Consider the following 25,958-nt stretch of genomic DNA (forward strand, 5'->3'; position numbering starts at 1 on the left):
TTCCCACAGTTCGTTTGCTTCGAATTACTTTACGCAAGCGTCGCATATCTTTCAGTCAGTATTCCCTATTGACCGTACGACCATAAGACAGGAACTAATGAGGCACTATCCCATTGTAATAAAAGAAAACACTGAGAAGAACCTTCGCACGTAATCGAACTTGTAGAATTTTTTTCGGTCTTGGTTCTTCAGGCAGTGTCCATTGGGACTATTGGACCTTGGTTTCGACGTCATACCCATATATCCATTTTTCGTTACCCGTTATAAGCTTCTTTAGAAGTTCTGGATCGTTGTCGACTTCATTCAGCCCTTTTTGGACGATGTCTACGCAGCATCGTTTTTTGTCGAAATTCAAAAATTTCGGAACAAACTTTGCTGTTGTACGTTTAGTGCCCAAAACACCTGAAAAAATGGCTTGGCATGAGTCAAAGAATATGCTGACATCGTCAGCAACCTCTCTGACGGTGATTCACCGATTTTCCAGAACCATTTTCTTCACTTTTTCCACATTGTCGTCAGCAATTGATGTGCTAGGGCGTCCATGGCGGTCCACGACTTCAAGGTCTTCTCGACCCCCTCTGAAAAGTTTATACCACTCATAAACTCTTGTCTTACCGATAGTAGATTAGGCAAAAGCCACAGTCAACATTTCGAATGCAGTGCTGCACATTGTTCCATTTTCAAGCAAAATTTATTGCAAATTCTTTGAACCATCTTTTTCGAAATTACAAATTTGCCGAGCACTTCGATTTCCAATCAACAAGAGACTAAATATTCATAAAAGCTAAAAATGCATATATACATCAAGAACATGTGTACCAACAAGATAAAAAATATGAAAATCGGATTTATAAAGCCCACGAAATTAAAAAATTACCATTACTTTTCTATGACACCTCGCGCATCTGTAACAATCACATGACGTCCGATCATTGAATTCATATTTTCAGTCTCTGCTCAAATTACAAACGTGTGCGTTGAGTCTTCATGCATTGCAAGGATTCGGCTGTGGAATAGCCTTCCCCTTATCGTCACGGAGGTTTCATAACTTCCCACCAGTTTCAAAAATAAACTAACCGTTACTGTGTTGAGAACAATGAATCAACTCCATTTTAAATTCTCTGGAGCCATAAGCACGCCAATCAGCAGTCTCCAATTTGTTACACATATATTTTGGATACGTGCTACATCCCCGCTTAATTTCTCACATATTTGACCATTCTTCATTTTTCGTGATCGCAGTTTTCATTTCGCATTACAAATATGTAGAGCATTCAAAAAAATGTCTGATACCTTCAGAGGTGGTAGTACTCATCGAAATAAGAAAAATAAGTCTAACAAACATTGATCAGGAAAGGCATAATTTCCGAGAAAAACGTTTGTTTGTAGGAAGGGCTGCCGCTAGATTTTATGTCTTGTAATGACGTCTCCCTGTCTTCTGTTAGGTCATGGACTCGGTATTTTTTGATCACTTGGAATCTACCAGAGAACTATCTTGGTCTCTGTAACAGTCACTAAACTGACTACATGTTCCACTCACTTTCATTTCTACATTACTGGCCATCAAAATTGCTACACCAAGAAGAAATGCAGATGATAAACGGGTATTCATTGGACAAATATATTAGACTAGAACTGACATGTGATTACATTTTCACGCAATTTGGGTGCATAGATCCTGAGAAATCAGTACCCAGAACAACCACCTCTGGCCGTAATAACGGCCTTGATACGCCTGGGCATTGAGTCAGAGCTTCGATGGCGTGTACAGGTAGAGCTGCCCATGCAGCTTCAACACGATATTACAGTTCATCAAGAGTAGTGACTGGCGTATTGTTACGAGCCAGTTGCTCAGCCACCATTGACCAGACGTTTTCAATTCATGAGAGATCTGGAGAATGTGGTGGCCAGGGCAGCAGTCGAATATTTTCTGTATCCAGAATGGCCCGTACAGGACGTGCAACATGTGGTCGTGCATTATCCTGCTGATATGTAGGGTTTCGCAGGGATCGAATGACGAGTAGAGCCACGGGTCGTAACACATCTGAAATGTAACGTCCACTGTTCAAAGTGCCGTCAATGCGAACAAGAGGTGACCGAGACGTGTAACCAATACCATCACGACAGATGATACGCCAGTATGGCGATGACGAATACACGCTTCCAATGTGCGTTCACCGCGATGTCGCCAAACACGGATACGACCATCACGATGCTGTGCACAGAACATGGACTCCTCCGAAAAAATGACGTTTTGCCATTCGTGCACCCAGGTTCGTCGTTGAGTACACCATCGCAGGCGCTCCTGTCTGTGTTGCAGCGTCGAGGGTAACCGCAGCCATGGTCTCCGAACTGATAGTCCATTCTGCTGTAAACGTCGTCGAACTATTCGTGGAGATGGATGTTGTCTTGCAAACGTCCCCATCTGTTGACTCAGGGATCGAGACGCGACTGCACGATCCGTTACAGACATGTGGATAAGATGCCTGTCATCTCGACTGCTAGTGGTACGAGGCCGTTGGGATCCGGCACGGCGTTTCGTGTTACCCTCCTGAACGCACCGATTCCATATTCTAACAGTCATTGCATCTCGACCAACGCGAGCAGCAATGTCGCGATACGATAAACCGAAATCGCGACAGGCTACAATCCGACCTTTATCAAAGTCGGAAACGTGACGGTACGCATTTCTCCTCCTTACACGAGGCATCACAGCAACGTTCTCCCAGGCAACGCCGGTCAGCTGCTGTTTGTGTATGAGAAATCGGTTGGAAACTTCGCTCATGTCAGCACGTTGTAGGTGTCGCCACCGGTGTCAACCTTGTGTGAATGCTCTGAAAAGCTATCACAGCATCTTCTTCCTGTCGGTAAAATTTCGCGTCTGTAGCACGTCAGCTTCGTGATGTAGCAATGTTAATGGCCAGTAGTGTACATCTGCGCAGCACCCACAGCGATCTCGTAAACAGCTGGTAGTGCGAGGTCTTTTTCATTCTTCGCTGGCTCATCTGTGGATGACTGGCAGATGCCCAGTCGAAATAGCGTGGACTGTTGTTAACGACGACCGGCAACACCTTTAAATATTCAGTGCGCCGGAAAGTTTGAAAAATCACAATTACATGTTTCATTTTTTGATAAATGTACGCGTGCGGTTCTAGGCGCTTCAGTCGGGAACCGCGTGACCGCTACGCTCGCAGGTTCGAATCCTGCCTCGGGCATGGATGTGTGTGGTGTCCTTAGGTTAGTTAGGTTTACTTAGTTCTAAGTTCTAGGCGACTGATGACCTCAGAAGTTAAGTCGCATAGTGCTCAGAGCCATTTGAACGATTATTGATTATGTTCCTCTCACACGTTTGTCTCAGTTTTTATTTAAATTTGCGGGATCAACCTTTGTTGAAAACTCTCGAGTACGCACGTGGTTCATTATGAGAAAGAATAAACCTACGATCCTTGTTCTTACCAAACCTACATTTTTTAGGGCAATTTACACTTCCCACACATAATTTCATTGCCCAATTAACCTACTCTTTCGTGCCGTAGAATGTGCCTTGTTAAGCTACCCCTTCTTTTAGTCAGATTGCGCATTTCATTTGTTTTATTCCCTGCTCTCGTAAGAAATTCAATTTACCAATCTAATCTTCAGCATTCTTCTACAGTATCACATTTCAAGAGAGTTATTCCTTTCTAGTATGTTGTGTTTATCGTCCATATTCACTTTCATATAAGGCTATGCTGTAGACAAATACATTTAAAAAACGTATGTTAACATTTAAATTTATAATATATGTTGACATAGTTGTTGTTTTCAGAAGAGGAGTTTTTGCTTTTACCAGTATACATTTCATATCCTCTTTTCTTCCGCAAGTATCAGATATTTTGCTGCCCAAATAGCTATGTTCATCTATTACATTCAGTGGCTTATTTGCCTGTCTAATCCTCCAGCGTTACATAATTCGGCAACACTTCACTGCTGTTTTTTTTATTTTCTTGATGGTCATCTCGTAAGCTCTTATCCAGACGCTACCATTCCATTCAATTGACCTCCCGCGTTTTTTGCCATCTTTGACACAATTACAGTATCAACGGAAAATTTTTAAGTTTTTTTAATTTCTTAATCCTCAACTTTAATTCCCTTTCCAAATTCCTGTTTAGTTCCCTTTGCTGCTTGCTTTACGTGTAGACTGAATAGCACGTGGGATAAGCTACAACACTGTCTCACTCCCTTCGTAGTTACTGCCTAACAACTGCTATAATTGCAATTTGATGTCGGTACTTCAGAATTTCATAAAGTGTATGTCAGAGAACATTATCAAAAAGTTCTTCTAAATCTAAATACGTCGTGATTGCAAATTTGTGTTTCTTCAAACTAAACTCCAGTAGAGGCTGCCACAGGTGTTCCTACACTTCTCTGGAACCCAAACTAATTTTCCACCACGCCAGCTTCAACCAGCCGTTCCATTTTTCACCTGAATGTGGGACTTACGGTTTCTCTAAGCTATCCGCAAAAAGTCAGTAGTATCATTCGCAACCATTTGCCAATGGAATCAGAACAAATAAATATGGAATTCCCAAATTCAACGTAGTATGTATGTATCCGGCTTATGAAATCTCAACCAACATTTCTGGGAAGGGGGAGATGGTGATGTACAGCTTCCAACTGCCACAGGGTACCAATGTTAAAACGTCAGAGTAAAGTTTTGCACTGTAGTTCACAGTCATCTATTCGGTGAATGGGGAGGTCGCCCAGCGGTTCCCGTGTTTCATTCTAAGAGTGGATGCCATCATAAAGCTATACATTCTAATCCATAAATGTGGAAGCACCCATCTAAAACAAAAACACGCAGATAGACAGGGGCTGAAAGTCAAGTAGTAGGAGATGGGGAAAACATGTGTTACCATTTTGGAAGGCGCTGTTTTCGATGCAACTCGTAACAGAGGTCATGTGATCCGTCAGACAGATGGAAAATTACGTGATAAAAAACGACTATGTTTTTCTTGTAGCTTTATGGATTCTCGAGTTATGACAGGCTTCTTTCTCACAAGTGACGTGAAAGCTGATGGCGTCAACACTAGCCGAGCGCACGTAGATGGTCTTGATATCAGGAGAGGGAAACACCCGTGTTGTCTCAGAGAATACCAGCCACAGCTACCCAGACAGACCGTCCATTACCCACAGAGTGGTGAACCTGAAATGATGGACCGTTCTTCATTCATTGTGCGCTGAATGCAGCCCGTTATGTAAAGTCAGAGACGGAGATGTACTGCTGTAGTTACTGTCTGGACACAGGACATTTCCAACTCTCTTTCTCCACAATGGTGCCCCGTCTCTTTACAAGCTAGCTGTTCGAGTCTACCTCGATGTCCAGTTTTTCCCGGAAGTGGATAGGCCTCAGAGGTCCTGGGGGTGGCCTCCTAGTTCCCAGGATTTAAACCCATTAGATTTTTACCTATGAAAACATGCGAAGGCAGTTGTGTATATGGTGAATATCAGAAGCCTTGCACAATTCAGGAAACGCATTGTTGGTGCATGTGCTCACATTCCAGTACATGCGTTCATTAAAGTTAGCTACCTTACAACGTGCTGAACACGTCAAGTATATTCAGCACTTTTTGTTTGTTACTACCCATACTGGCCTTTTCCCGTACAAAATGAGACATAACTCGAGAATGAAAGGCATCTGCATCTACATCTAAATTTATTCTCCGCAAGTCACCCAACGGTGTGTGACGGAGGGCACTTTACGTGCCACTGTCATTACCTCCCTTTCCTGTTCCAGTCGCGTATGGTTCGCGGGAAGAACGACTGTCTGAAAGCCTCCGTGCGCGCTCGAATCTCCCTAATTTTACATTCGTGATCTCCTCGGGAGGTATAAGAAGGGGGAAGCAATATATTCGATACCTCATCCAGAAACACACCCTTTCGAAACCTGGACAGCAAGCTACACCGCGATGCAGAGCGCCTCTCTTGCAGAGTCTGCCACTTGAGTTTGCTAAACATCTCCGTAACGCTATCACGGTTACCAAATAACACTGTGACGAAACGCGCCACTCTTCTTTGGATCTTCTCTATCTCCTCCGTTATCCCGACCTGGTACGGATCCCACACTGATGAGCAGTACTCAAGTATAGGTCGAACGAGTGTTTTGTAAGCCACCTCCTTTGTTGATGGACTACATCTTCTAAGGACTCTCCCAATGAATCTCAACCTGGTACCCGCCTTACCAACAATTAATTTTATATGATCATTCCACTTCAAATCGTTCCGCACGCACAAAATGGCTCTGAGCACTATGGGACTCAACTGCTGTGGTCATCAGTCCCCTAGAACTTAGAACTACTTAAACCTAACTAACCTAAGGACATCACACACATCCATGCCCGAGGCAGGATTCGAACCTGCGACCGTAGCAGCAGCGCGGGTCCGGACTGGAGCGCCTAGAACCGCACGGCCACCGCGGCCGGCCCGCACGCACACTCCCAGATATTTTACAGAAGTAACTGCTACCAGTGTTTGTTCCGCTATCATATAATCATACAATAAAGGATCCTTCTTTCTATGCGTTCGCAATAGATTACTTTTGTCGATGTTAAGGGTCAGTTGCCACTCCCTGCACCAAGTGCCTATCCGCTGCAGATCTTCCTGCATTTCGCTACAGTTTTCTAATGCTGCAACTTCTCTGTATACTACAGCATCAACCGCGAAAAGCCGCATGGAACTTCCGACACTATCTACTAGGTCATTTATACGAGTATTGTGAAAAGCAATGGTCCCATAACACTCCCCTGTGGTACGCCAGAGGTTACTTTAACGTCTATAGACGGCTCTCCATTGAGAACAACATGCTGTGTTCTGTTTGCTAAAAACTCTTCAATCCAGCCACACAGCTTGTCTGATATTCCGTAGGCTCTTACTTTGTTTATCAGGCGACAGTGCGGAACTGTATCGAACGCCTTCCGGAAGTCAAGGAAAATAGCATCTACCTGGGAGCCTGTATCTAATATTTTCTGGGTCTCATGAACAAATAAAGCGAGTTGGGTCTGACACGATCGCTTTTTCTGGAAACCATGTTGATTCCTACAGAGTAGATTCTGGGTTTCCAAAAACGACATGATACGCGAGCAAAAAACATGTTCTAAAATTCTACAACAGATCGATGTCAGAGATATAGGTCTATAGTTTTGCGCATCTGCTCGACGACCCTTCTTGAGGACTCGGACTACCTGTGCTCTTTTCCAATCATTTGGAACCTTCCGTTCCTCTAGAGACTTGCGGTACACGGCTGTTAGAAGGGGGGCAAGTTCTTTCGCGTACTCTGTGTAGAATCGAATTGGTATCCCGTCAGGTCCAGTGGACTTTCCTCTGTTGAGTGATTGCAGTTGCTTTTCTATTCCTTGGACACTTATTTCGATGTCAGCCATTTTTTCGTTTGTGCGAGGATTTAGAGAAGGAACTGCAGTGCGGTCTTCCTCTGTGAAACAGTTTTGGAAAAAGGTGTTTAGTATTTCAGCTTTACGCGTGTCATCGTCTGTTTCAATGCCATCATCATCCCGGAGTGTCTGGATATGCTGTTTCGAGCCACTTACTGATTTAACGTAAGACCAGAACTTCCTAGGATTTCCTGTCGAGTCGGTACATAGAATTTTACTTTCGAATTCACTGAACACTTCACGCATAGCCCTCCTTACGCTAACTTTGATATCGTTTAGCTTCTGTTTGTCTGAGAGGCTTTGGCTTCGTTTACACTTCGATTGAAACTCTCTTTGCTTTCGCAGTAGTTTCCTAACTTTGTTGTTGAACCACGGTGGGTTCTTCCCGTCCCTCACAGTTTTACTCGGCACGTACCTGTCTAAAACGCATTTTACGATTGCCTTGAACTTTTTCCATAAACGCTCAACATTGTCAGTGTCGGAACAGAAATTTTCGTTTTGATCTGTTAGGTAGTCTGAAATCTGCCTTCTATTACTCTTGCTAAACAGATAAACCTTCCTCCCTTTTTTTATATTCCTATTAACTTCCATGTTCAGGGATGCTACAACGGCCTTATGATCACTGATTCCCTGTTCTGCACTTACAGAGTCGAAAAGTTCGGGTCTGTTTGTTATCAGTAGGTCCAAGATGTTATCTCCACGAGTCGGTTCTCTGTTTAATTGCTCGAGGTAATTTTCGGATAGTGCACTCAGTATAATCTCACTCGATGCCGTGTCCCTACCACCCGTCCTAAACATCTGAGTGTCCCAGTCTATATCTGGTAAACTGAAATCTCCACCTAAGACTATAACATGCTGAGAAAATGTGAAATGTATTCCAAATTTTCTCTCAGTTGTTCTGCCACTAATGCTGCTGAGTCGGGAGGTCGGTAAAAGGAGCCAACTATTAACTTAGCTCGGTTGTTGAGTGTAACCTCCACCCATAATAATTCACAGGAACTATCCACTTCTACTTCACTACTGGATAAACTACTACTAACAGCGACAAATACGCCACCACCGGTTGCATGCAATCTATCCTTTCTAAACACCGTCTGCTGCACTGTTGTTCGACTCGCAAAATTCTCCATCTGTTTCATATTGCATACGCCCCATCTTTCAACTGGAAAATTAAGAGGTTAAACCAAGATGGCGAGTTTCAAAATGGCCTTCATGTTCATAACACAGCGTCACATTCCTGTCCTCCTCTCCCTTCTCAATCTATGTGACTTTAAATTTGTGTTTATTCACCTGCTTTTAAAGGATGGTTCCAAAACTATAGAACACATTGTACTATCTTTGACCGTCATCAGCGTCTCACCCACAGCACTGACTCCGATGGCCAAGTATCATATATAAATAAACTAAACAATAGATGTAAACCGAAAGACTCGAACATCGCGAAAGAGAAGTTGTACTAGCTGAAAATTTCTTTCAGTCGTTTCTCTCACGCTCTGACCTGCCAGACGAGGTTAGTTTACTGACAAGGGGAGGCCGCCAATTGCGAAATTCTGATTCGATTCATACTACGCATGATAAAAGCTCATGGCCAGAGGTGTAATGTGGCAAAGCACCAAGATGCACTTCTCAGCCGTTGTCGAGAAAATCGACAGTTAAAAGAAGCCGTTCCGGTGAAATACTCTCTACGATTAATAATTTTCTACAGCGTCGTGGCGCAGCGGTAAGCGCTCGGGTTCGTAATCCAAAGGTCGCTGCATCGAATCTCGCGCCATGAAATTTTTTTTATTATTAGTTTTTTGTAATTCAAATATATATATATATATATATATATATATATATATATATATATATTTTGTTGAATGAATTGCTTATGCATGTTGGTGAAGGCGGATCGCTCTCCAATTGTGCCGCCTCCATTTTTCCGTTTTTTTAACAGGGTGTACCCAAGCTGATTTTCGACGATGTTATAAGTTGCGCTAGGGACCGCATCTACCTTCTTTCGAAGTTAGCAGGCAACTACACTGTTATGCGGCGGCTCGTTACGACCCATTCAACATCTGTCCTTCAAGTGTAACGAGCGAGTAACGGAGTTTATATTTCACACCTGCCACAGCAAATTTGTGTTCGTGGGGTCTCTATTCTAATTCGAACGTTTGACCCACGCTATACGTATTCGTTTCGGAATATCGTTTCTACGTCTTCCGTTAACTATACGTGGCTAACATTATGAAGACAATTAGTATCATTTGTGAAATACAACTTTGTTTGCGGAAAACATAATGATGTTCGAAGTCGCCAGTTTTTCCACGACAAACGACTTTCAACAATTTATTATATGCATAATTGTTGCAACTGATTGCCGGGAATTATATATATACATTTGAATTACAAAAAAACAAATACTAAAAGAAAAGGTGCATGGCGCGAGATTCGATCAAGCGACCTTCGGATTACGAACCCCAGCGCTTACCGCTACGCCACAACGCTGTAGAAATTTATGAATCGTAGAGAGTATTTCACCGCAACGGTTCCTTTTAACTGTCGATTTTCTCGAAAACGGCTGAGAAGTGCATCTTGGTGCTTTGCCACATTACACCTCTGGCCATGAGCTCTTATTATGCGCAGTATGAATCGAATCTGAATTTCACAATTGGCGGCCTCCCCTTGTGAGACGGTTTTTGGGGCTGCAGAACAGCTGCGAGCGTCAGCGACACACCGACGTGCCGGCCCCTGAGAACGTGCTGGACTGCGCAGGCGCGCTTCCTGTTTCGGGAAGCCAAAGTAGCGCTCCACCTGCTCTGACTCACCGCCGCTGTATTAAGGGCTGCGCTGAGTTACGATACGTGGTCGACGGCACATTCTGTAGCCGGAGTGACTCCACTCGCTTTCCCGACTCGACAACAGTAGAGTTGTTGGACAACATGTATATTTGTTACCGAGTAACAAATACTCCAGGAGACTCTATGTAGCGTTTCTGTACTGCCTGTGCGAGGTGCCGGGGCTAGCAGTGTATTTAACACTAAATTCTAGAATCTACATATGTAAATGATGCTCTAAGCCCCCCCCCCCCCCTATTCTAACTCCGACTTTTGCTGTTGCACAAGGATTAAAAAATATACGCGAACTGACTGTAATCAACCCTGCAAGTGGAGTAGAAAAGAGTTTGGCACCTGCAATAATTTAATTTGATAAATAAGTTAAATAAAGGAAGGTTTCATTAACGTAGTGAGAAATGATGGGTTGCTCTACCGATTAACAGAATGAAAGTTCTGTCCAAAATAACAATATGATTTATTAAGACTAAACACAAAATAATAAACAAAACACATGAAACGTTTATAATACATCAAATTGGCTCAAATTGGATACTCAAACAAACGCTGCGAAGGTGAAGTTGTCCCTAAACTAGATTGTGAGGTTTATGATGAAGTGGTACGTGGAGCCAATTCCTTGCCACTCAAATCTTAAGAGAGACACACAGCTAACCCAACATTAATTGCTGCTACTCAAGATGGAACAAAGTTAGAAAACGACGAACAGGCGCGCTCTGCTGAGCTCTGATTATCACCTAGTAAAATCCCTATCTGCCGGTGCTGCGGACATACATTACCAAACTGTCTTCTTAACTGCTAGAACACGATCTGGCGTACCGGAGGCGATGGCTGGTTGCTTCAACATCCTCGACCGAAAGGCAAGAGCCGACTACCTAGAGCACCCGTACAGGCCGAACACACAACATTCCTGCCCCCACAACAGTGGCCATGGTTAAACGTTCCAATCAGCAACTCGAAAACCGGCAGAAAATTCCACTCCATTGCCGGAGCACTACCATTCCACCAATGGAGATTCTTGGCGCCAATTTCTGCGCTGCTTTTGCTACGTCACAGAGCTATGCCCTGAGCAAGCCAATCACAGTTACTATTTTGCAGAAAGCGCGGGAATTTTCCCGCCACAACTGCCTGGGTACACAAGTCATTCCCACACCTCGCTGGTAGCCCACCAGAAAGTGTTTTCGCTAAGTTTCTGCGAAGTAACGGAACCTCTAGCCCAGCCGCTACTTCAGGCCCCTCCGGGCGTGTCTTTTGACAATGACGGCGTCTGCAAAGCATTCACTCGACTTCCTCATACCCGTCGGCTTAACCCTTTCCAGATCAGCAGAGCCCGCCTGTCACCGGACCACCCGGGTGACGAGAGACGCTGCGTGGGAAGTCCGCGTGTGAAGGAATAGCGACTTTTCACTGCATGCAATTAGAGAGGAAAATTGTAAGATAGAAATATGAGAGGGGGCTCATGCCACCTCTCACCTGTAACGTTTCTTTATTCACATTTTTTCTTCCTCTCACGCAGTTCGTGCCCGACTCCGCCGCGTCGGTATTTTTCGTTTACCTCCAAATCGTTATCCACAGCAGACTTGCAGTGACTCACAGTGGAACAATGAAGAGTCTTTCTGTAGTAAAAAGGTCTATGTCTCAACCACTATTGATTTCCGGACATATTATAATAACTATTCTTCTGGTTTTTACTAAAATTACCTCCTGCAAGAGTATATGACGCTTTTTTAAAAACACCTTCTACATACCCAATGTTCCTCCTAATAAGTGTCGTCAGGTGCATTTTCTCTGATGTTTCGACGGATATTAGCAATTTCATTTTCTCAGTGTGTAGCTGGAGTCAGCCCATACAAACAGTGCTCGTTACGTCTTTCATGTGACCCCCAGTGTCGACGGAAATCGTCGGTTCGTTTTATGTTATTTTTTAAAGCGGTCTCAAATTAGTCTAGAGCGATATTCGTCTCATCGGTACATAGTAACAGGGACAGTAAAACACGAAGAATAAGCAGTACTCCAGCAGCAACAAAACTGGCCGGACACGCACTGACCGCTATCGCCTCACACAGCAGCGTTGCCCAGTCGCATCTCGGATATCGGTGATTGTACGTGTTTTACCTGTGCATATGTGCGCGCGCACGCGCACGCGCACGTGTGTGTGTGTGTGTGTGTGTGTGTGTGTGTGTGTGTGTGTGTGTGTGTGTGTGTGTGTGTGTGTGTGTGTGCATGTATACAGGGTGATCCATTGATAGTGACCGGTCCAAATATCTCACGAAATAAGCATCAAACGAAAAAACTACAAAAGAACGAAACTCGTCTAGCTTGAAGGGGGAAACCAGACGGCGCAACCGTTGGCCCGCTAGATGGCGCTGCCATAGGTCAAGCGGATACCAACTGTGGTTTTTTTTTAAATAGGAACCACGATTTTTTATTACATATTCGTGTAGTACGTAAAGAAATATGAATGTTTTAGTTGAACCACTTTTTTCGCTTTGTGATAGATGGCGCTGTAATAGTCACAAACGTATAAGTACGTGGTATCACGTAACATTCCGCCAGTGCGGACGGTATTTGCTTCGTGATACATTACCCGCGTTAAAATGGACCGTTTACCAATTGCAGAAAAGGTCGACATCGTGTTGATGTATGGCTATTGTGATCAAAATGCCCAACGGGCGTGTGCTATGTATGCTGCTCGGTATCCTGGATGACATCATCCAAGTGTCCGGACCGTTCGCCAGATAGTTACGTTAGTTAAGGAAACAGGAAGTGTTCAGCCACATGCGAAAGGTCAACCACGGCCTGCAACAAATGAGGATGCCCAAGTTGGTGTTTGAGCTGCTGTCGCGGCTAATCCGCACATCAGTAGCAGACAAACTGCTCGAGAATCGGGAATCTCAAAAACATCGATGTTGAGAATGTTACATCAACGTCGATTGCACCCGTACCATATTTCTATGCACCAGGAATTGCATGACGACGACTCAGAACGTCGTGTACAGTTCTGCCACTGGGCACAAGAGAAATTACGGGACCATGACAGACTTTTTGCACGCGTTCTATTTAGCGGCGAAGCGTCATTCACCAACAGCGGTAACGTAAACCGGCATAATATGCACTATTGGGCAACGGAAAATCCACAATGACTGCGACAAGTGGAACATCAGCGACCTTGGCGGGTTAATGTATGGTGCGGAATTATGGGAGGAAGGACAACTGACCCCCATTTTATCGATGGCAATCTAAATGGTGCAATGTATTCTGATTTCCTACGTAATTTTCTACCGATGTTACTACAAGATGTTTCACTGCATGACAGATTGACGATGTACTTCCAACATGACGGATGTCCGGCACATAGCTCGCGTGCGCTTGAAGTGGTACTGTATAGAACATTTCATGACAGGTGGATTGGTCGTCGAAGCACCATACCATGGCCCGCACGTTCACCGGATCTGACGTCCCCGGATTTCTTTCTGTGGGGAAAGTTGAAGGATATTTGCTATTGTGATCCACCGACAACGCCTGACAACATGCGTCAACGCATTGTCAATGCATGTGTGAACATTACGGAAGGCGAACTACTCGCTGTTGAGAGGAATGTCGTTACACGTATTGCCAAATGCATTGAGGCCGACGGACATCATTTTGAGCATTTATTGCATTAATGAGGTATTTACAGGTAATCACGCTGTAACAGCATGCGTTCTCAGAAATGATAAGTTCACGAAGGTACATGTATCACATTGGAACAACCGAAATAAAATGTTTAAACGTACTTACGTTCTGTATTTTAATTTAAAAAACCTACCTGTTACCAACTGTTCGTCTAAAATTGTGAGCCATATGGTTGTGACTATTACAGCGCCACAAGTCGCAAAGCGAAAAAATGGTCCAGCTAAAACATTCATATTTCTTTACGTATTACACGAATATGTAATAAAAAATCGAGGTTCCTATTTTTAAAAAAACGCAATTGATATCCGTTTCACCTATGGCAGCGCCATCTAGCGGTGTGATGTGAGTGATGTCCTTAAGTCTAGGGGACTGATGACCTCAGATGGTAAGTCCCATAATGCTTAGAGCCATTTGAACCAAATACAGCGTGTTTGTTTTTACTTCAGGCAACTAAATATCTCGAAAACGACGCATAGTATGAAAACATGTTCTAGAAGAGAAGTCAATACTAGTAAAGGAGACATCTGTCTGTAGTACAACAGGCCACTCCTTAACCACCTATCCTGCGTGGGCGGCGTAAACTTGTATTTTCAAATGGGATCCTCCCATTTTTATTGTATATTCAGATTCTACGCAAGAAACGTAAGGTTTACTCAAACTATTGTTTTCCGTTCCCTGTAGACGGCGCTGTAATCGACAAATATCAATTGTGCTATCTTTTGCACTTAAGAACCCATGCATTTGATTCTACATTTCATTTACGATGTAAATATAAACCTTTGTGTTGTAACGATTGAAAATGATGTTCAAACGTTATTTGACTGCTACAAATGTGATTATACAGTACAAATAATAGGCCGGCCGAAGTGGCCGTGCGGTTAAAGGCGCTGCAGTCTGGAACCGCAAGACCGCTACGGTCGCAGGTTCGAATCCTGCCTCGGGCATGGATGTTTGTGATGTCCTTAGGTTAGTTAGGTTTAACTAGTTCTAAGTTCTAGGGGACTAATGACCTCAGCAGTTGAGTCCCATAGTGCTCAGAGCCATTTGAACCATTTTTTTTACAAATAATAAGGTTAGACATTGACATTTCTGGTAAATAAGCTTCTTTTCGAACAAAAGACTGCCGCCTGCCGCAATTGGACATAGATATAATTTGTGCCAGATCAGACTCGATCCACTGTTGTGAAGGGACTGACTAGAGAGTGGAATGGCGCTGTGTTGTCTTCAGTAATTAGAGCACGTCCTGTCTGTATGCAGGTGACGGACGTATAAGTGTATGACGTTGACAAATGGTTCAAACGGCTCTAAGTTCTATGGGACAAAACATCTGAGGTCATCAATCCCTTAGACTTTGAAGGAATTTAACCTGACTAACTTAAGGACATCACACGCATCCATGCCCGAGGCAGGACTGAAGCGCCTAGAACCGCTCGGTCACTGCGGTCAGCTATGACGTTGACCTGGTGACTGCGTTGTCGAGAGTGCTTTCGCCACGACACACATGTCTCCCATCACAGGCTTCATGGCGGGGGGACCATCAGTACAACTCGAGTCACATCTGGTGTTTACGCAGGGTAAATTAATCAGTGCTCGCTACGTTGCACAAGCTATTATCCCTGTGCTATTGCTATTTCTTCGACAGGGAAGTGATGTGTTTTTCCATCATGATAACGCACATTCTCTTACGACTGCTACGACGTAACATGCATTTCCTGGTGTACTACAGTTGCCCTTATTAACAAGATCAGCAGATCTCTCGCTAACTTAACGTGTATGGGCCACGATGGGGCGAGAACTTACTCTATCTCCCGGGCCTGCAAGAACCCTTGCCAATTTGCTACAAAAGATGCAAGAAGCTTGGGAAAGTTTATTGCAGGATGGCATTCAGCACGTTTATGAACTTTTGCATGTGAGAATACGCGCCTGCGTTGCCTTCAGAGGGGATTACGCCTTGTAATGATGCCACTGTCTGGGTACCCTTTACTGTGGGATACGTGCTTCATTTGGTCTGGATTTGTTATCATATACGCCTACAGTGATGAACTGCGAGGCTGATCCATATGAAAACCTTGAAAGTCCTACAGTATTTTTAGTTGTAAGAGTGAGCAGAAACCTTGCATGTCATTTTTCGACGTAGTCTCCCTGCCATTGAATGCACATGTTCCACTCCTTCGGAAGTGCACTGATACCACGTTGAAAGAACTATTTTGGTCGTGCGTGTAGCCAGACACGCACCGTGGTTTTCACCTCTTCGTCACTTCTGCAATGCCTTGTAACGCCGGAAATGCATATCCTCCTATTTCCATCTATTGTACTATAATTTTTTCCCTTGTTTTGTTACCTCAAGATATGACACTTCTGTCTCTTTATATATTGTAATTGTTTTACTGTTTGTATATATATATATATATATATATATATATATATATATATATATATATATGCATTTATGTTGGTTTATTTTGTGAATATTATTTGTATTTATACGCTGGGTCTGGCCTAGGGAGAACTATGTTATCGAACGAATACATCGATAGGTCGTGTGGAGAATCAAAGTGTTTAGGATCTTTGGTAGTGTTAACTCTGTCGCGTGGAGCGCGGGCAGAGGGAGAGTCTGGCTGGGGTGGTGCAGTGGAGCAGGTGTGTTGTGTGAAGCTCCCGCGAGTTGCCGCGCTTTCGGGGTTTGGCAGCATGTAATTGCGCTCGACTTGCGATGATTGTTTCTGACATGGTGTCGCGGACGGGAAGCATTAGCTGGCGCACATCAAGAGCCCGTTTCGTCTGGTGACCGTGTCGAGAAGAAGGCGCGCCAACATCCAGCTTCTGCAACAGCGACGGCCGACAATGAGTGACTGTCGCCACCTCCTCGATCGACGGCTTCAAACCTTCAATCAGCCAACAAGGAAGACTGGAAGCACGTAAAGTTTTAGAACTGTAAGGCAGACCTCAGCTTTTCAAACTTTTAAAATTGTTGCAGCACAAAATTACAGCAACTTAGCATGTACCTTTGTTGCTTATTGTCCCAATTGCATTGCCAAGCAGGGTCCCTTCCTTTTCCGGAATGAACCCGAGTGTCGTTGAAATTCAAACGCCAGCATCATTCGATTTCACTGCTTTAATTTCAAAGTTCAATTAAGGTATTCATAGCTGGCTACAATATTTAGATTGTACAAGCACAAATTAAGAGTGCAAGTTTTGTTACCGTATTTTAGTTACCTGTGTCTGTAGCTCAGCTTGGTACGTACTAAATTTTACTATTGTTAATTGTTCAGAATCATTTAATTCAAGTTCAAAGTTAAATCTCTTATTTCTAAATTGCGTAGATTCAAGTAGCTTTTGAAATGATTGTTGAGGTAGTCCAAGACTAACCGTATTTCACTGAATTTCGATGTGCTTCAGAAAGAAAGCTCACTATTAACTTCAGTCACTAAATTAACTTTCGATTTTCCGGTTTTATTAATTCTTTTGCTAAATTAAGTCAGAGTGTAGCGAAATTTATTACTTCTGACAAACTTTCAGTTTTCACACTACACGTGTCAACCTTCAGTTGCCACGCTTCTAGTGCTAATTATATGTGTAATAACCTTTCTTTTTCAGTTACTACAGTAATTGTCCATAGGACTGGCGACCGTAATTTCCCCCAAATCTCAAATATCTAATTACCGCTAGTTAATTGTTAACGTAACGGCCGCACATTTACTTTCTTTATGAACTTTACTCCTTTGCAAAATTAATTTCCACCAGTTTCATTTGAATTTTTCCTTTCATTAAGATGTAACCCTTTCCTCCCTCTTTACCGACAGGCTAACTTCGGTGACGATTGCTTTTCCCAAATTTCCATTAGGTACACGCAGTTTAATTTTTCACTGTCATTAAGGTCGATAAGTGAGGGGGAGGCTACAGCCTGCATCCTATTGCTTCTTTGAGTGCACCGAACAGATGAAAATCACTAGGAGTGAGGTCTGGTGAATAAGTAGGATGTGCCAGACGTTCAAGTTTAGCTCCCTGAATAGCTTCAACTGTCCGTCAACTGTATGTGGTCCTGATGTCATAAGTCCTCAACGGTTACTCCTGACCGCAGGCCGGCCGAAGTGGCCGTGCGGTTAAAGGCGCTGCAGTCTGGAACCGCGAGACCGCTACGGTCGCAGGTTCGAATCCTGCCTCGGGCATGGATGTGTGTGATGTCCTTAGATTAGTTAGGTTTAAGTAGTTCTAAGTTCTAGGGGACTAATGACCTCAGCAGTTGAGTCCCATAGTGCTCAGAGCCATTTTGACTGGAGGGCAGAGTTGATTTTTCAGCATGTCTGAATAATAAGTAGTCTTCTATCCATTTCATGCTGCAGAATTACTTCATATGCATCCCAGAAGAGAATGAGAGTGACTTTTCCAGCAGACGGTGGGGTGTGGAATTATTTTGGTTTCGACGATGGGGTGTCGCGCCATTCCTTGCTTGACCATTTCGTTTCTGGTTGGTGACAGTGGAGCCAAGGCTCACCACCTGCAACAATTTCCCCAGATACCCTTGACCCTTGATGTGTAAATGATGCAAAAATTCTTCACAGGCAGCAACGTGGTGATCTTACAGTTTGGTGGTCAGCAGATGTGGCACCCACCTTGCAAACATCCTCCTGAAGTGTAGTACATTGTGGACAATATTCTGTGTTGAACCAATATTAATCATCGAACTTGTGGATATGTCGTTCCGAGTTACACGGCTGTTCGCCTTTACAAAGCTCTTCCGCTAACGTAGTGTTCTCCTCCGTCACTACCCGGTAAGCCTACCCTGGTCCTGGGCCGTCCTCCATACAAGTTACACCGCTTTTAAACTTCCTAGACCACTGGTACACTTGCTCCAACGACAAACACGAATCCCCGTATTGCGCTGTCACTCTGCGATGCATTTCAATCGCTTTGACACCTTCACTAGACAAAGAGCGCATGCTCAATCGCAGTGCATGTTGACAGTGGGGCGGCCATGTTGTTGTGGACGCTGCTGCCTTCTCCTGCGTCTTTAAGGCTATGTGTAAAGGAACGTATAGATATCCTTTTCCCCTGTGTTTGCCGCCGTTCGCAGATCAGAATTGGCTGAAAGCGCGTCACGTGACAGCAGCAGCCATTGTGGGCTCAAGCGTTATGTTCAAATGGTTCAAATGGCTCTGGGCACTATGGGACTTAACTTCTGTGGTCATCAGTCCTCTAGAACTTAGAACTACTTAAACCTAACTAACCTAAGGACATCACACACATCCATGCCCGAGGCAGGATTCCAACGTGAGACCGTACCGGTCGCGCGGTTCCATATTGAAGCGCCTAGAACCGGCCAAGCTTTAATTGTGAAACATAGTAAGTCTTGTGTATTTTCGAAGTTTTACATACAATAATGCCTCAGTGCTGTGCTTTCCGCTATTTGTTTCGAGGCGTAAAGGGATAAAAACTGCACGGAATTCATTCCGAAGGGAGAGATACAACAAGATGGAGAATATTGGTCGCAATGGAGGAGGTTGCAGGAACTTAACCATTCATTTAATTTTATTCACTTCTGGTCTACATCTACATCTACGTCCATACTCCGCAAGCCACCTGACGGTGTGTATCTTTGTATCATTTTTACATTTCTGTTACTCAGTTTACAAACATTCGAACAGCAAAACAAGTCAGAAGAGCCAATGGGGTGGTTGAATGGTAATTTAATTACAGCATAGAAATCTTAGAGATAAAACTGCCACTGTTAGCACATAAAACGGAAACTAGTGAGTGGTACCACACAAAGTGATCGTGACTGGTAAAAAATTTGATCTCATTGACTGTACAGCATGGGTTAAACTTGGATTTACGATGATCACAGTAATAAATTGTACTTTGTTTCACGCAATATAACGCACAAAAAAACGCACTAGCCAAGTATCAAACCTACAACCTTACATTCAATACCAATTAACGTTACCAGCAGATTAATATTACTATTGCTACCCAGCTACTAATCTGCAGTATATTAGTACAAATACAGTTGTTACTGTTTCCTACAGCTTACTTTTGATCGTAGGCGTAGTTTTATTCAAACACAGCCGGCCGCGGTGGCCGAGCGGTTCTAGGCGCTTCAGTCCGGAACCGCGCGACTGCTACGGTCACAGGTTCGAATCCTGCCTCTGGCATGGATGTGTGTGTTGTCCTTCGGTTAGTTAGGTTTAAGTAGTTCTAAGTTCTAGGGGACTGATCACCTCAGAAGTTAAGTCCCATAGTGCTCAGAGCCATTTGAACCATTTATTCAAACACATTTTAAAAATATATATGACGGTAGTATTTGTTCCTGAAAGAACAGTTACCGTGGATGACCGTGCAGATTTGCTAGAAATGAAATGATAATTAAATGGACACCCTAGCTGCAAACAGGCGTTGATGTACTTCATTGGGGACATGTTGAAGATGTGTGCCCCGACCGGGACTCGAACCCGGGGTCTCCTGCTTACATGGCAGACGCTCTATCCATTTGAGCCACCGCGAGCACAGTTAGTAGTGCGTCTGCAGGGACTTATCCCTTGCACGCTCCCCGTGAGATCCACATTCCCACGAGTAATGAGTATGACGGGCAAACATCTATTAGGCGCACTATGAATGTAGTGGTGTGGACATGTTGGGAATGTGGATCTCACGGGGAGCGTGCAAGGGATAAGTCCCTACAGACGCACTGTCCTCTGTCCCCGCGGTGGCTCAGATGGATCGAGCGTCTGCTATGTAAGCAGGAGATCCCGGGTTCGAGTCCCGGGCGGGGCACACATTTTCAACACGTCCCCAATGAAGTACATCAACGCCTGTTTGCAGCTAGGGTGTCCATTTAATTATCATCATATTTTAAAAATATTGTATTCTCTTGTACTTTCGTAATCATTCTCCTAATTTCTTTGAACAATTTGCAGACGAAATTTTATGGGATAGATCTGACAAAAACAGACAGAATGTGTAATCATATAGGCATGTTTATCGGTTCTGTCGCGTGGTCTAGGGCGCTTTTTAAGATGGTTCAAATAGCTCTGAGCACTATGGGACTTAACTTCTGAGGTGATCAGTCCCCTAGAACTTAGAACTACTTAAACCTAACCAACCTAAGGACATCACACACATCCATGCCCGAGGCAGGATTCGGATCTGCGACCGTAGCGGTCTCGCGGTTCCAGACTGAAGCGCCTAGAACCGTTCGGCCACCTGGCCGGCCTATGGCCCTTTGTCCCTGTTCACACTGCTCCCACCGTCAGAGATACGAGTACTCCCTCGGGGGCATGGGTGAGAGTGTTGTCCTTAGTGTAAGTTAGTTTAAGTTAGATTAAATAGTGTGTAATCCTGGGGACCGCTGATTTCAGCTGTTTGGCCCCACAGGAACTTACCACAAATTAATGAAATTATCAGTTCTCTTTAGTAAGGCACCGCTCATATATATTTGAGTCCAATGCTTTATTTCTCATAACAAAAGAGACATTGGGCGAATTTTAGTAGTACCGAGTAGCAGGATTTTCTTTGCTCTTGTGAATTAATATTAGTTTCCTTTCGTCCTTATGGCTACTGGATAGGACCATTTTAAAGCTAATTATGAGAACAGGTGTTCGATCTCGATATCGCAACAAGAACTGCTCAATCTCCTTTCGCTACTTCTATAGGATAGCAGGGAAAAAACTGTGTTTCGTGCTCGCCTTAACAGATGCTTTTCGACTCATTTAGCTTAACTTTGTTGAGATTTTTTGTTGCTAAATATCCGACATGTTCCGTTTGCAGCCACTGATCAATTTTAGCAGTGCATTAGATGGTTGAGTGCGCTTCTTTAAAGTTGTTGCTGTTGTGGTCTTCAGCCCTGACACTGGTTTGATGCAGCTCTCCATGCTACTCTATCCGGTGCAAGCTTCTTCATCTCCCAGTACTTACTGCAACCTACATCCTTCTGAATCTGCTTAGTGTATTCATCTCTTGGTCTCCCTCTACGATTTTTACCCTCCACGCTGCCCTCCAATACTAAATTGGTGATCCCTTGATGCCTCAGAACATGTCCTACCAACCTATCCCTTCTTGTAGTCAAGTTGTGCCACAAACGTCTCTTCTCCCCAATCCTATTCAGTACCTCCTCATTAGTTATCTGATCTACCCATCTAATCTTCAGCATTCTTCTGTAGCACCACATTTCGAAAGCTTCTATTCTCTTCTCGTCCAAACGATTTTTCGTCCATGTTTCACTTCAATACATGGCTACACTCCGTACAAATACTTTCAGAAACGACTTCCTGACACTTCAATCTATACTCGATGTTAACAAATTTCTCTTCTTCAGAAACGCTTTCCTTGCCATCGCCAGTCTACATTTTATATCCTCTCTACTTCGACCATCATCAGCTATTTTACTTCCCAAAGAGCAAAACTCCTTTACTACTTTAAGTGTCTCATTTCCTGATCTAATTCTCTCAGCGTCACCCGACTTAATTCGGCTACATTCCATTATCCTCGTTTTGCTTTTGTTGATGTTCATCTTATATCCTCCTCTCAAGACACTGTCCATTCCGTTCAGTTCCTCTTCCAGGGCCTTTGCCGTCTCTGACAGAATTACAATGTCATCGGCGAACCTCAAAGTTTTTATTTCTTCTCCATGGATTTTAATTCCTACTCCGAATTTTCCTTTTGTTTCCTTTACTGCTTGCTAAATATACTGATTGAATAACATCGGGGAGAGGCTACAACCCTGTCTCACTCCATTCCCAACCACTGCTTCCCTTTCATGCCCCTCGAGTCTTATAACTGCCATCTGGTTTCTGTACAAATTATAAATAGCCTTTCGCTCCCTGTATTTTACCCCTGCCACCTTTAGAATTTGAAAGAGAGTATTCCAGTCAACATAGTCAAAAGCTTTCTCTAAGTCTACAAATGCTAGAAACGTAGGTTTCCCTTTCCTTAATCTAGCTTCTAAGATAAGCCGTAGGGTCAGTATTGCCTCACGTGTTCCAACATTTCTACGGAATCCAAACTGATTCTTCCCCGAGGTCGGCTTCTACCAGTTTTTCCATTCGTCTGTAAAGAATTCGGGATAGTATTTTGCAGCCGTGACTTATTAAACTGATAGTTCGGTAATTTTCACATCTATCAACACCTGCTTTCTTTGGGATTGGAATTATTATATTCTTCTTGAAGTCTGAGGGTATTTCGCCTGTCTCATACATCTTGCTCACCAGATGGTAGAGTTTTGTCAGGACTGGCTCCCCGAAGGCCGTCAGTAGTTCTAATGGAATGTTGTCTACTCCCGGGGCCTTGTTTCGACTCAGGTCTTTCAGTGCTCTGTCAAACTCTTCACGCAGTATCGTATCTCCCATTTCATCTTCATCTACATCCTCTTCCATTTCCATAATATTGTCCTCAAGTACATCGCCCTTGTACAGACCCTCTATATACTCCTTCCACCTTTCTGCTTTCCCTTCTTTGCTTAGAACCAGGCTTCCATCTGAGCTCATGATATTCATAGAACTGGTTCTCTTTTCTCCAAAGGTCTCTTTAATTTTCTTGTAGGCAGTATCTATCTTACCCCTCGTGAGAGAAGCCTCTACATCCTTACATTTGTCCTCTAGCCACCCCTGCTTAGCCATTTTGCACTTCCTGTCGATCTAATTTTTGAGACGTTTATATTCCTTTTTGCCTGCTTCATTTACTGCATTTTTATATTTTGTCCTTTCATCAATTAAATCAAGTAATACACACAATGCAATACAATCTTTAATACACATGGCTAAATATACTGCAGAAGTCAATGTATCAACAGCTGCGCAGTGGGCCCAAAATGGTGGCCACAGGCAAGCGTCGTAGCATCACTGTGCCACCTGTCGGTCACTTTCTTAACCTCCAGGAACACCACTACCATCTGCCAACTCCATTACACGACTTTTTGAAATTTTATGGAACGTTTACAGTTTCTGTTTGAATCACTATCACGTAAGTTGTCCTTGAGAATTAGTGCATTTTTTTCCGTCAGAGGAGATGCAATACCAAAGGAGTGATGCGCTGTAGTTCGTGAGAGGCAACGTAAGTACGAGGGGAGGAAGATTTCAGAACGAGCTCATTCATTGGCTCGGAAAGACCCCAGAAAGGCGGAGGTGCCCCCCCTGCGTCGTGTCATCAGCCACGCGGCTCAGCTGGCACCGCGAGGACGCAGGTGTGGTGTGGTGGGGAGGTGAGCTTACGACGGAGTCAGGCTGGTTCGACCCCGGGCGCCGGAATGCGCGACCGCGCCGTCGGCGAGCGGTGCCTCTCTGGAAAACGTTAGGCACGCCTCACGGCGTGGCCCGCGCACGGGCGGCTGGGGAGGCCTGGAAGGCGAGGCGAGGGCCCGGGCAGGGAGCGACGGCCCGCCGGCGGCCTTGCAGTCAGCCAGCCAGGGTCAACGGCAGCGGAGGCGCCGCGCGCGCGGGTGGGGGCGGCGAGCGGCCAGCAGGTGCCGCGGCGGACCACCAGCTCTCTGTACTCGCTAGTGGGGCCATTCCTAGCTCGCCGTCTCTATACGAGTCGGAGACTATCTGCAAACTCGTCACTTGATTCTGTTGTTGGGTACAACATCACTGTACTTGCGTATAACGGAGAGCGAGCACGAGAGATTGCAAGAGCTTCGATTCCAGCCTCTCCCGATCAACAACGGAACCAAAACTACCTCATTCCCGATCAACGATTGTGGCTTATGTCTCGCCTTCACTTCTGATGACTAGCCCCTGCACCTCAGCCAACTCCAGTCGCACTAGCCCAGCACCTGTAACTCCGCTAGTTTCGTCTCCCTCGACTATGTATATCATTTTGGTATGCTTTTCAAACTTGAGACTTATGCATTTCCAATTACTTATGTCCGCTGATACGTGTTACTGACTGGACGCAGTGGGAAGGACCAGGCCCCTTTGCTTTTTTCTTTTATCACTCGTTTATTACATAAGAGAAATACACATTTTAAGACAAAATTTAACCACATGAAATATTGCTCCCAGTAAAGGTTCACATAAGCAGTGACAAAACGTAGTTGTCTTAAGGGATTCTGATGGCAACAAATTTTAAGGAGTCAATGTAAGGTTTACATCAATTTAGCTCAAACACGTAGCTAGTGACTGAATCACGACACAGACACTTCAACGATTTCGGTAACAAATAAATAGCGTGAATTTGTACTCACAGTAACCAACTAATCAACAGCCTTGCCATTGAATAAGTAGTAGGCCATTTGGAACGAATTAGCAACACCCAGCAACTAGGAGAGTTAATACCAACAGTCTTTAAATGTCTTGCTCCCCATTAAATAAACTTACAGTAATTAAATGAATAACAAATCAAACACACTACGCTCCACTCAAACTCTTCAGTGGAAGCCAAGCCAAAATGAAGATCCCATTAACTGACTAGCACTGAAGTCACACTAAAGCTCATCTCTGTGTTCCCAGACACACATGGGACAAACTTATACAAGACAAGATTTTGAAGGGAGCAAATCAGTAAAACCGGTAGTGGAGCTAACTCGTGCCACTGAAATTTAAGCTACTAGGCCGGGGCACAAGGTGGTATACAATGAGGTTGCCTTAGTGCTATACTGCGCTCGAAAATATTAATTCAAATGGCCAATTCAAAATTAAGTACACATAAACCAGCATGAATTAACGAGGAGTGACACCAGGTCGCTCGAAGGGATGACAACACTTAATTGAAAAGACAAATGACGGAAGCGGCAGTAACATCAAACACCTTCTCCGAGTTTCAACCAGGAGTCACTTCCCGCTATACAAGTAAACATTTAACCAAGCACAAGGAGGGAACCCCAAGAGAAAATTCAAATAAAACCCCCAAAAGATTATAAAGGACAGGGAACCCCAACTATTTAAATTTAAAAGAATTAGCTCTCCCCAAAGGCAGTGTAAACGCGAAGGCCACACTTAACAGGCCACCAAAATTGGTTACAAAAGGTCTTATACATTTGCTCCTTTTCTTGAAAGAAACACAAGGCTGCTTAACTTCTGCTGGTCGTCCGGTATGGCTC

General features: G+C 44.1%; 1 non-coding gene across 1 annotated transcript; it reads right to left on the bottom strand.

Moving 5' to 3' along the window:
* Positions 1 to 20,358: 20,358 nt before the first annotated feature.
* Trnat-ugu lies at positions 20,359 to 20,433 on the bottom strand. The gene has a single exon. It is a non-coding gene; the product is annotated as a tRNA-Thr (tRNA).
* Positions 20,434 to 25,958: the final 5,525 nt, after the last annotated feature.

The sequence above is a fragment of the Schistocerca americana genome, chromosome 8, assembly GCF_021461395.2.
Source record: "Schistocerca americana isolate TAMUIC-IGC-003095 chromosome 8, iqSchAmer2.1, whole genome shotgun sequence".
Classification (NCBI taxonomy): Eukaryota; Metazoa; Arthropoda; class Insecta; order Orthoptera; family Acrididae; genus Schistocerca; species Schistocerca americana.